A 14,407-nucleotide genomic window follows, 5' to 3' on the forward strand; every position below is an offset into this window, starting at 1 on the left:
TACAAAATCGACATGGTTTATCATTGATTTATAATTTACATATGCTGCCAAGATTCCTTCTTTTTACATACAATGTGACAAGTTACAACTACACAAGACTGAGCTATATGGTAACATTTTTTTTCTGTTTAACATTTTCCGGTGAACCACTGCCATAGCAATGTCATTCTATACTTTACGAGTTACATTTATGCTTTGTTATTTAGCAAAACCTTTATGTTCTACATGATTTTAACTGTAACCAAAAACCAATACCACATTCTATCACGGAGTCTGTTGACAGTTTATGTCCATTCCCATTCCAGTGAAGTTGTAGTGTTTATCCCTTTTTAAATAATTTTATGTTTAACTTTTGAGTTTTTGTCTTTTTCAATAAAATTTTTAATTACAGTAATTTCAGCAACTGTATAAAAATTAACATTTATTTTATTGTTCGTAATATTGATTTAAATTGTAAAACAACTTTTAACCCGTGTTCTACAAGCATCTGTTTTTAAAAGTTTTTTTTATGAAATATATATAAGTAATATTATTTTTTTATTAAATTATAAATAGTTAGCTTTTTAACATTCATAGTATTAACTTTTTTTTTTATTTGTCGATTACACAATTTATATCAATTTATTATCTATATTTTGTTTTATTTTATATTTTTTTTGTAATATTATACATACCAAATCAAATAAATAGTTTAAATACTTTAAATAATCAAACATTCCTTGAATACGTCCATATTGACTATAATTACTGGATAAAAGTGTCTAAAAGTACGAGTAATTCTCTATTCGAATATTAAATACTTGATAGGTTTATGCATTCAAATTGTAATGCAGGACAAAGCCAAATTCCTTCGTAGGCTATGCATTTGAATGTAGTTTTTATGAGCACGAGTTACTACTGTGCTAGGTAAAAATAACAGATCTCTTGATGTATAGGTGCCAAAGCAAAACAGTTTATAGTTATTTGCATAGAGTACGTTCTAAAATCAAATCTTAACTTAATATTATAACTTATAAAATATTAAACGACAATATTTTTAAAGCAAATACCTACATAATATTATATAATGTCGTGTTTATTATATAATAATCGCTTTGAGTATATCTGATCGGATTAGACGTTAAAATGTATTAATTTTTTATAGTTATAAATATTATAATTTATTTTAGAAACAAAATATGACATATAAATGTATTATAATATGACAATAGGATAAGATAATACATTTAGTAAAGAATCTTATAAGAACGCAATTTCCAATAATAACTTTTCAAGTAAACGAAAAAGTTTCATAAAAATATATTTGCTTATTTTATAATCCTTTAACAGGCGTTTATAGTTTGGATATAGCTCCAAGTAAATACTATTAATCTTAATTTAAATTCGTGGAATGTAAAATCTTAAATACTGAATAATAATTTCAATATTGAGAAGATAATTTCTAAAAAAATAAAAAAGAAGCCAATTAATTTAAAAAAAAAATTCAGCACAGTTTAAACTAACAGATAAAATACCAAAAACAAAGAAACCATTCAAAATATTTTAGTTTTATTAATCAATGATTCAACATCCATAAAAGTAGAATCTCTGAGAGGAGTAAGTACACTATGTACTTTTAGTAAATAATACACTGAGAAGAATAGATTATAAAAAAAAAGATTTCTTTGAAATTGTCTGCGAATAGTCAAGAGACAGGTGACAGGTATTAATAACAACGTGGTTATTCTGCTGTCAGTTAAGTAAAAAAAACTCAAAATTTAAAACTAAGAAATAGGTAATTTAACAAAACAAGCTTGCATTTGGCACGAGAAATTCAGTAAAAAACATTATACAATGTTTGAATGTTCATAGAAATGAAAAAAATTTGAGGTTATTCTATTTCGACAGCACAATACGTCAACATATAATAAATAATAAGTTTTTTGCTAGAAAAAATATCGTGAAAATGTCTTCTTTTTTTTTGAAAATAACTCTTTATAACAGATTTAAAGTTTGTTTATTAGCAAATACATCTTATTTTTAAAATACTGGATTATTTAACATTTATAACTCTTTTTTTTAAATTTTTTTGTCACTGCGTTAACCACTAAAATTATTATTCATCATTTTATAAATAAATATTCATTAATGTCACAAAATATTATATACAGTGTAGTATCTAAATTGAATTACATATATTAACTTTTATTAAAAAGAAAGAATTTTCCAAGATTTTCTTCTTGTAGGTTAAAAGCTTCATATAGGTCGATAAGGACAGTTGATGTAGGTTTAACACGAACATTTAAAATTGTTCTAGTTTTTGGAGTAAATGAAAAAATATTTTACTGTTAAATGTTTACTATATACTCGGTATAATACCGGTTACTTTATTTTCATAAGAGGGCTGTTGGACATCTTGCAGGTTAGCTTTATTGACTATTTTCAGTGTGCTGATAACGACTTCATTTGTACACTTAAAAGTAATTGGGTTTCAGAATAATATTTGATTGTAAATTTAATTTCTCTACGCTTATTATTCACTATATGTCTTCATGAAAATTCCCATAACTAAGGACAATAGTAGTATATATCCTTAAACATAATATCGATTAAACTGGATTTAAGCTCCTAGTATATTTCCATGTTGGCGTTACTTACCAAGTATCAAGTTACTTTTTCAATCTCTTCGTTACCTACAATGTCACAATGGTGACCATATCAAACGTATATTCTTATATATGTTTGAAATAATGTGGTTATCTATTTTAATTTATTGCTTTAGTGCTTGAATGAAAATTATATTTTAGATTAGCTAGTGAATTGAGTTAATCTTTACAGATATTAATTATTAAATAAATTATAAGTATTGAGTTGTGTAATTAAATTTTATAGTGCCCCGTCTCATATGTTCTTAGTGCATGTATAAGTTTAAAATTAATTTTAATTAATTTTACTTATAATTTAAGTTAAGTTAGTTTGTTGTTCTTATAATTTTATTTTTAGTAGATAGTGTTTTAATTTCTAGTAAACATTTATCATGGCTAACACCATAACGTAGTAAAAATACTCGTACAATTAACTTTAACTATAAAATCTTATTCATATTAATTAAGTCATTGATTAAGTTTATTTGAAAACTAAATAAATTCTATATGTAAATAAAATACAAAAATATTGTTATCAAATTTAAAACTAACTTTGGATATTAACTCATACTCAGGTACAGGTATACAGTAATCAAAATTGATCCTTGTATTGTACATCAAATTTAATAATAAAAACTAGATAGAATAATAAATCGCAATCAGTAAATCATTTATAGGCCTTTGATTTTTGTAGATTTTAAGCAGTAGTACGTAGATAGTAAACTGAATGATAACCCAATTAATAAATGTTATAAATATTATAATTAATTTGTAGTCCTCTGTCGTGTAGTTAAATATTATTTTTTTCAATACGTAAATTTTTGTTAGATTAATTGATAGATCAATTTAAAAATAGTTTATGCTGAAGGGCAAACAAATTGACCATGTTGAAATAATTAGGACTAAATAACCACAAAACATGTAGATCAAAATTTAAATTTAATAATAGCATAAATATAATTTTTAATTACTTTTAAAATATATACTTAATGATTTTTGACTATTTAAAAAAATAATGGTACATAAAAATATAAAATACAGAAGTTAATATAAGATCACTAATTTTGCTCGGTTCATCGTGACAAAGAATTGTAATATAATAAATAGTATACGTAATATTTTACATTATTTTACATTATAACAACTATACCAATAAATTTAAAAGTCAAGTGGGTACCATTCGGCTGTACAGTTGGTGTTGAGTGGGTCACTTTAATGGATGTATTAAATTTGAATTCTATGTTACATTATTGTATACGAAAAATGATTCTTAGCGGAGATGGAGCCAATCAGTTATTTATATAACTAAATACATTTCGTGATAATATTTTTTTTATGTTTATTACATTAATTTAATTATACATTATTTAATTTGATTATACTTAATTGTCGCCAAAAAAATTGTATGTAGTATGTTGTTAATATACATTTAATAATTATAGTAATAATATATTTATATATATATATATATATTGTATAGTATATTTTTTTATACTATATTATAATCAAGTTATTGTTATCAATTATCCAGTCAATACTGAAAAATCTTACTGTAAAAATATGTGAATAGGTTCATATTACGTACACTACAATATTGTAGCATTTTACGTACGTGTGAGGAAAATACTGTCAATTTATAGACATGGTATTAAACTGAACGAAACATGCAACTTGCTTTTATGAAATCATGAGTACCTATAGGTACTCAAAAACTACAAAACTCTTATGGAATATCGTCACGTTATATAAAATGAAATATGTATAAAAAAATAAATTGTAGAACTTAAACCATTTTTTACATTTATTAAAAATAAACAACTTTCATGAAAATAAAATAATACTTTTCATATTAACTACTTTTGCCTAAGGTTAAAATATAATATTAAAATAATACCGACATAATGAAAATGCTGAACTATTCTAAACAGCATTGAATTGAACACAGAATGTCGAAAAAATGATTATAAATATAAAATACATCTATACCCTAGAAATAGTTCTCGTATATCAATAAAGTACAATTTATACTATACATAGGTACAAACTACAATAATTTATTTATAGAATATGACGTGTTAGGTAACTGTTTATTTTATTTTTATGTTGATTTGACGTTGAATCCTGATCATTTGTATTATATTCTTTATATGCACTAGTATACGCCTTGTAAATGTAGACGTTAAAATTAAATAAATTGATAAACATATTTCAAAGGTTAAAGAATGGTACCAACAAATTGTATAACCTCTATATGCGAATAAAACATAATAAAATATCCACTGTACACGTTTAACAAAAGAGGAACGCATAAATAGAAATACCTCCCTCCATGGGGTGCACGTCTGTGTACATATTATCTGTGTGTGTGTGTGTAATATAACCGAATAGGCGGACAGTCAACTCGGTCAGTCCCTTTATTCGAACAGATTACGATCCGGAACCGGATAATTATTTTCATGATTTATAATAATTATTACTTTAACCATTACTACCTCCATTTTATACAGTAAGAGTATTGATTGGGTTTTCCTAATAAAATGATAAAATATTCATTAGGTTCAATAAGAATAAAATGGACGTAAAACTCTTTTGTCTATGGCTAATTACATAATTTATAACCGAATGTCAGTCAAAAAATTATTATAGATTATGGTCAAAAGAAAACATGACATTTTCAAATAATGATGTTTTAATATTTTTACAATGCTTATAACACAACATAATATTATTAATAAATCTATAATAATTTAATTAAACAAATAACATTAAATTAACTAACACAGAGCCACACAAGTTACAAATAATGCCAATATTATTTATACCTAATTCACTTTAACATATTATCTATTATATTTTTATAACACTTTAATCTTTTTTGATGTTAGAATTTATATATTGTGTTATATTATATTAAATTAGAAATTAGTGATAAACACAACTTGGACAACATTCTAAAAGAGATAATAAGTTATCACCTAGTAAAATTTTGCATATTTGTGAAATAAAAAGTTTTGATAAATATATCTTGATAGAATATTCTAAAATTATACATTATAATTTATAACATCTTTTTAAATAGGTATAAAAATCGCACATTGATTCAAAGTGATATAATAATCAATTCCTAGCAAAACAAAAATTATAATCTCTATTCTTTATTACATTATTTTAATAAAATCTTTGATTTTTATTTTGATATATTATAGAAAAAGATAATATTGTTTGTACATTTATATTTGATATTTTATTTAATATATTAAGTGTAGTCAATCATAAATTAATAATTCATTTTTTTTATTATTATTGATTATTAAACTTTAACCAAAATTAGACCATAATATGGCCAATAATATAGACCACGCTTTTAGTTTAAATTACCTTTACAAAATATTTACAAAATATTACAAAAAAAAAAAAAAAATAAAAAAATTAATTTAATAATATTAAAATAAAATATTTTAATATTTTATAATATTTAATAAATATTTACAATATATTTACATTTTTTTTTTTTTTTTTTTTAAATTTTATTAAAAGATTTGTTTAATAAAAATTAACGTTTTAATATTATCTTTTGAATCTGGTTCAAGTAATACATATAAGTGTAAATTGTACACACATGTAGGTGTAGTTATCTTTTGAATTAGAAACTATGAAGATTATAGATCTGACATTCGATTATAATATGTTGTAATCTGTAAGTACCTGTTTATTCAATTTAACATAGTTAATAATCATTTTTTGTACCTATTCAATATTATATTTTTTATTTATTTTTTTTTAATACACACGTTTTCTGCATTATTAATTTCTTGAAGGGGTGTGTTATGTTTAATTTATTTACTTAATCATTCAATTGTTTGTCTATTTGCCTGATATCTAAAAAAAAAAAAAAATAATAATAATTTTTAAGAATAAAATATTCTAAGATACATATTTAGAATATGTTATTTAATCAAAATATTTTATAAAGATATATATTCTTCAATGTATAACAAAAATAATTTTAATATATAATGTACTAGTCACTTTTTAAATAGTTTATATTTTATAATGAGTCAATCGCTAAAATATAGGTTTATTTCTTACAAAACCATTAACGATCATATGATAAAAAATAATTATTGTAATTGTAAAATTTATAACTTATGATAATAACTTATCGAATTGTTGGAAATAATAATTACAGTTCAAATTTAAATTAATATCTAAATTTTATTCAGAACAACATAATTACTGAACCACAATGTGCTTTTATAACCCTTTAATACATTTTAAATTATTCTTAAAATCAAATTAAATTGTTTTTCTTAAAAATACGAATCAAAAATTATTAAAATTATTAAAATAATTCATATAATAACTATTTATTGAAATCAGTAATTCGTTATGTATTTACTTAAAAACATTTAAAAACGTTTAAAAATTATATTTTAAACAAAAAAAAATTAATCGGACTTATATTTTTTCCCCATGATATACTAAATATTTCATACTGTTTACCTTCTGAGCAAAGTTTAATTTTTTATCCTCTTAGTAATGTTATTACTATTTTTCATTTGAACATTTTCATTTTATAATGCATTTAAAAGTTGAAACTTGAGTGTAGTATACTTGAAAAATATTCAATCATGCAAACAAAAAAAATTCTTAACTCTCGTTCATAAGTATCAAACTGTTTTTATATATACAAAGTGTATCTTATGTCACTGTTTCTACTTCAATGCAGTGTTTTTAATTGTTATGAAACGAAAAATATAAATTGATACAATGGAAATGTACGGACTTCTTTTTATTTTAAATATATCATTTCTCATATTCTATATTAAACAAATATCTGAACTACATTCATAAACTTGTAAACAAGTTTTTTATATACACCTAACTAACTTGCAGTAAATATAATAAACATATTTATAAAAATGTTGAAAATTCAAATAACAAATATTGATTTGTTACTTGACTAACCCCAGTCATTCAAAGTTTTGTAAATAAATTAGTAGTTTTGTTAAATGGAGTAAACTAACTTTACCGTCATACGATTTTATAACTCGATGGCCAAATAAATAATTTATCGGCTGGCATGACCTACATGATTGAGTAAATATTATTTGAAGGTAACGTAAACGGTGAAGTAGAGTGTTTTGAGTCCTCTAAATAACATCATTTATCGTAAATTGTTTGGGCAATCAAAAACAGCAAATATCACACAATCGTATAAAGAAAAAATACCATAATAGCTCAGTGTTGGACTTTTGTGAATAACAGAACTTATTTCAGTTAACTACTAATTTCCAATTGATAACCTAATTTTATTATTTTTAAATCTCGAAGTGTATGGTGCGTAATAAACATTTTTAACACATTTTGACGATTTTCTTTATAGTCAGTTATACGTACGTTTCTACTTTCTAAGCACAAAATGCATACATATATATACATATTCATAGCAATGGTAAAATATATAATCTCTTAGACACTGTATTGAAAAGTTATTTAAACATTTTGAAAAGCTCTACATATCAATAAAGAAACATAATAATGCATGAATGTTTTACTATACAACCGATTATCTTTGACAAATTAGTAGAAAGTTATACAGAGCGGGTATCGAGAACTCGTCTTGCTTTACTCACGTTAATATAGCATAACAATGTAGTATTACCTACAACTTAAAGTACTCAATAAATCAACGTCCGTTAAAACGACTTTGTATGAAGTTACGTAGTAAAAAATATATTTAGTGTCTCGATAAAAACAAACATTATATTTTTACTCTGCAGTTTTCGGTGGCTTATATGTGTAAGTCTATATCAATTGAACATTTTTCACAATCATCAAATATCTACTTGGAACAAAAAAAATACACACACAAAAAATATAATATGATAATACAATCATAAATTGTATTACAATTTAAGTATCAACTATGCGAGAAATGTATATTATTTGAATTTACAATTAAAAAAAGGAATCGCATTAAATGATTTTTATGGTATATAACTTTTAAATACTACTTAATATAAATTGTATATAATTATGTCGTATCTTTTTCAATGGCAGATTTGTTAATTATTTAAGGTCTATTATTTTAAGTATTTCATATTAATTTAAACTATTTTATCTCAGATTTTCTAGTTACTCAAGTATCTATTATTTAATATATTAATAGTTTTTATACTAAATGTAAGTTTATAATATAGTTTGTTTCATATAATGTACTTAAGTTCTTATGAATATTCACATTAATAAATAAATGTTTAAATGATGAAATAATGTAACGAATAATCATTATTTAGGTACGTATATAGGTAATTCAAAATTATAGAAATATAGTATTTTTCAAGTTAAATATTATATTATTATTTCTTTTAGCCCTATGCTGCTTATATCTATGTATATAATGAAACTATATTATAAAATTGAAATAATAATTTTCTCGTATAGACTATTACTTTACTAGTTATCTCAACATAACACAAGATTTCATACCATATGAACTAAAATCTCAAGAATAACTTAAGATCTAGTTACATTAAAAAAACACAATTAACTTTCAACTCTGTATATAAGTCTACAATTCTATACATAATTTATTCCTTTATGAATTTATAATACTAATTAAGTATTTACAGGGGCAAATTTAAGGTACTGCAAACTATACAGCCGCATAGGGTGGCAAATTTTTGAAAGGCAGCTTTTTATACGTAGCAAAATTGTATTTAATATTTATTTTGTTCTTGTATAGACAAATACTTAATTTTTTTCTTGAACTTTAGTTAAATGAAAAAAAAAATTGTATATATAGAAAATTGTTATCATGTAAGGAAATTTTGTTGTATAATAGTATTATTTTTTTTTAAATAAGGGTGGCAATTTTTTTTTTTTTTTTGGCACAGGGGTGGCAAATCATTTAATCCACCCTTTTACTTTTTACTAAGTAGTAAAGAATAATCTATGATACTTAGTACTTACATTTAAAAAATTTGTAAATTAAACCATAAATGAAATTTACTATTATTTTTAGTTATAAATCTAAGATATAAATAATCAAACATACATTATGAAGTTATTTAATTGAGTGATGAATTAATTTTAAATAAACAATAAAAAAACTAATAAACAACTTAAATAATAATTGATTTTGCAAATTAAATAAAACGAAAACAAAGTAGAAAGGTAGAAAGGATATTATATAACATAATTTAGATTTATTATTATTACTCGTTAGCAATTAAATAATACCAATAATAATATTTATAATAATAATAATAATATGAATATTATATAAAATTTAAAGAACTGCGGGAATACGAATCATCAGTACCTTTTATGATTTGGACCTATCCCATAGTATATTTTTTTATAATTTTGATTTAAGAAAATATATTTTTTATAAACATTTGATTTACACTCCATGAATTAGTGGAATGTTTACCTTCCACCCCCGCGAATAACCTGCAAACAGGAATATGGACCACCCTCCCTTCATTGACATTTTATGAATACAACCGTATTAAATTTTATATTTTTATATGGTGACAACAAGTATATATATATATATATATATATAATAAAGTATTAAATAATAATACTATATGCTTTATGGCGTGGTTGCCAGTTACCCAAGTCAATATTATAGGGATCAAAATTCTAGGAAAAAAATGTTTTCCTAAATAATTGGAACCCATTTTTTTTCAACATTTTTCTTTACAAGTATTAATTTTAATTAATTTTATTTTTAATTTATACATAAATTATACAATTTATTTCTATAAAGTAAAATAAATACGAAGAAATTACAATTATATACAGTGGCTTGTGGGCGTTAGGGAAAATTCATCTAATGACGACTGTTCAGCGTAAATTTTAAATTTTAAAACAAATACACCCAAGTACACGATTACAATATATATTTATAAAAAATATCTGTTCAACACCGTTGAATACAAAATATTACTGAGAACAACAGTACCTTTAAACTATCGTACTAAATTTACATTTTTTTTTCTTTTTGATTTGTTTTTTTTAACTAGTGTACTTATTATGCTGAAAACAAATAATATCTACTACAGATATATTACATTTTTAATATACATAATAATATTATGTATTCCAATCATATCAACGTACAAATAATTACATTCGAAAACAGAAACACTGATAAAAATTACTGATAAGTTTAGCTCTTAATTTCAATAGGTATAGCTGAATATTTCAATGAATATTCTTCTAATGTTTTGTATAATAAATTAATTATATAAGTAAACTTATAAGTTAATTTACTAATTAGTTTTGATAAAATAAGTTTATTAAGAAAAACATAAACACATTTATGAACTTTTTCATGAAATTATCACATTTTAAACAAACATTTCAATTGCTTGATTTATGACACATCAAAAAATTTGTGATATTATCTTAAGATTAAATCCGTTTTTCTGCTAAAATACACTTAATTTTCATCGACAACAATTAAAATGGGCATTATAGATATTATGCTCGTGAAATATAATTTTCCACGGTGGCAGGTTTTCTCCATAAAATGTAAGTTTAATATTTTGAAACTATTCAATATTAATTATCTACATTATTAAATTAAACAGTTATTGCAATATGACTATTCGTAGAGTGAATATAATAAAAGGACCCAATTCACTTTTAAACAATATGCATTTATATATACGTTATAAATTTGTTTAATAATAATACATAGCTAATGTATATACATATAATAAAATTATGGTATATTACATAATGTAAAATAATACATTGCAGTTGTATTTTTCGGAAAAAAACAATAGAGGCAGTATCTAAGTATTTTCCAAACTTAGTCAAACTTGTCAATATATTAGCTAACTGATCACAAACATGTGTTATAGGAGGATTCAGCGCTTTATACTAACTAGTAATTATTGCAAGGAAATTAAAATATTTTTAAAACGTTAACTCACCCCGTTTCCTCCTACATTGTCTAACAAAAGAATCAAACACACAAGAAAATCAATTATGGCATATACGCATAGCATAATATCTTTGGACTTTGAATATCTTCAACTGTAATACTGCATTGAATATCTTATTAGATATTATCTACCTTGACCTAATTTCAAATCGCTACTAAAGTCAATACGACATAGGAATAAATATAAAATAAACAAAATTAATGTGAAAGATAATGGCCTCGTACCATTTTGAGAACATTTGCCATTTGTATTTACATTATGTCGTGACGCATATTATGGAGTTGTATGATATTTATAACTTAGTATAATTACTTATTATATACTTATTATATTTATATATACTCGGTAGTAATTCACAGATTTTTTTCAGCACAGCTCGATTGAATTATTTACTCGTTCGATATTCAAAATCTACAAAGTTTAGGAGCACTCGATATCACTAAATAGATTTTACTTTAGGGCATTAAAATTAATGTAGTACTCATATATATATATTAAATTTTATACATACATTATGTTGAGGAGTATATAAATCGTATTTTATAAAAGTACTTATAACATTGATAATAATTATTAAGATACCTAAAAAATGTGTTTCGTCAAGTTTGTATTATAATCAATAAAAACAATATAATTTTATATAAAAATTGAAAAAAAAATTTATTTAAGGTAAAAATTTTTATGTGATATATTTCACTCAGCAATTTTTTTTTTAGCATTTTTTTCATTAACCAAACTATTTTAGCATGTTGAAATATGCATTATAAATTGTAAGTGTTATATAAATGAGAAAAAAAATTGATTAATTATAAGTTTTTTATTGAATGCTATCAATTATACAGATCGGTATATTAAAGTTAATAATATTATGTTAATGGATAATGTTTAAATAAACAAAAAAGTGCACTCAAAATACAATAAATCACCATTCTGTAGAGAAATTCTTGATAAATGTATGTATTCACATTTTTCTTTCTCGAAAATATTTTTGTATTGAAAATACTCTAACTATTAAGAGTAAAATACAACTATTTGAATTAAAATATATCGACTATATTGAATCAAAACAAAAAGTCATAATAATAAAATCTGTTGATACTCGTTAAAGTTTGAATCTGTTAGAAAGTAAGTACAGTACATTTTACAAGTAAACCACCAATGTATGATCCTTTGAACTGTTGAAAAACTAGTGAGATATATTGATAATGATTAAACCAGAGATAATAAAAAGTAACCAGTCTTTTTAATTAAAAGGCACAAAGCTGAAATAAGTTATTAATAATTTAACAGTTTTGTTGCTGAAAAATGTATTGATTTTAATCTACATGACTCCTTTTAAAAGTGTCAGGAGGGTTGGGTTTGAGAAGTTTCCTTGAAAAACACAGCATTTCCTGACTGGTGAATTAGTGACAGATATCTCTTTTTAGTTGGATGGAAAAAAACTAAGTACGAAAAGAAGGATTTGTACGTTGCACGGATGGATTACTATGTTAACAAAGTGGGTTGAATTTTTTTCCAAGAACTTTGTAAGGGTTTAGTTACTACCCAAAACTTAGAGGAAAAAAGCAATTATCACAGCTATTTTTTTAAACGGTTATCATTTACATCCATACAAAGCTGAATAGTATCTTAATTTTACATCTAACACAAATTTACATACCTACTTTATTACTCAGTAAACCTTTTGTACATTCAGCTACACTCATTTAGTGATGTGTTCGTAATAATCTCAATAATTTAAAGTAAAATATAGCTAAAAGAAAATCATTCAATATAATTACCAACAACTTTTATGATTCAAAATGTATTTGAATAATTTTGTTTATACATACATAATATGACTTTTATCAAGATCAAAAATACAAATTAAATTCGTCGATAGAAATTTTCTTGGAAAACGTTATTTAAATACTTTAATTTATCAACAATATTCAGTCAGCTCATATTTTCTATAAATTGATTTTATAATTTTTATGTAAATTTATCGTTAAACGAGAAGATCGCATTTATTTTAGTTTCATAATATGTAACTAATAATATAATATGATTAGACTTATTTTCTCTAAAAGTTCTATATGCCTAATCCTTAAAATACAATTAAACCTATTGCCCAAATTATGTTTATAAATAATCGAGTGTAAAAATGTTTTTTTTTGTTGACGTTGAACCAAATAACAATAGCGTACTGATGCCAATAGATACTGAGTGTGAGAATTTTTTTGTACCAACTATTACAAACATTTTCTAGGGACTGGAAAAAATAATTTTATTTAAGTTTAAAATGGTGTCATATAAACGATGTAAGTTTAAATTACACTACGGATGCATACTATGGATTTGTTTATGGATATATTTGTTTAAACATCATAAACACAATATCCGTTATTTTAGCACAATAAATCGAAGGTTGTAGTATTTATTCTCGGATTACACTAAAACAAAAAATACGACAAAGAATACGAATGAAACAAACCAGCTTGTAATTGAGCAGGTCTAAACAATCAACTTAAATAGAATGTGATAAATCATGTTTGTTTAAAGAATTTCATTAAAATTTAGTGGACGTAATTTTTATTCTACTTTTGTATGCAATACGATACCGCTTCACTACTCAAAATAAGGAAAACCGTCTGACTGGCCAATTATTGTTTTATTGTGATGTATTTATCAGCGACTACGTTTACTTTTGGAGAAGTATAGTCAATATTTAAATATTACTCTGAATGGAGTTCAGATTACATACTTAAAATATTTTATTATTTAAAATAAGAGTTTTATGTTAAGCCATATAGGTTTAACGTGGTGATTATAAGGTCA

General features: G+C 23.2%; 1 protein-coding gene across 1 annotated transcript in view; it reads left to right on the top strand.

The window, feature by feature from the left end:
* Positions 1–14,407, top strand: part of LOC112597952 (neuroglobin-1-like) — a 90,663-nt gene that overhangs the window by 62,159 nt on the left and 14,097 nt on the right. The window lies entirely within an intron of this gene.

Source organism: Melanaphis sacchari, unplaced genomic scaffold, assembly GCF_002803265.2.
Source record: "Melanaphis sacchari strain LSU unplaced genomic scaffold, SCAv2.0 Contig44_pilon_pilon, whole genome shotgun sequence".
Classification (NCBI taxonomy): Eukaryota; Metazoa; Arthropoda; class Insecta; order Hemiptera; family Aphididae; genus Melanaphis; species Melanaphis sacchari.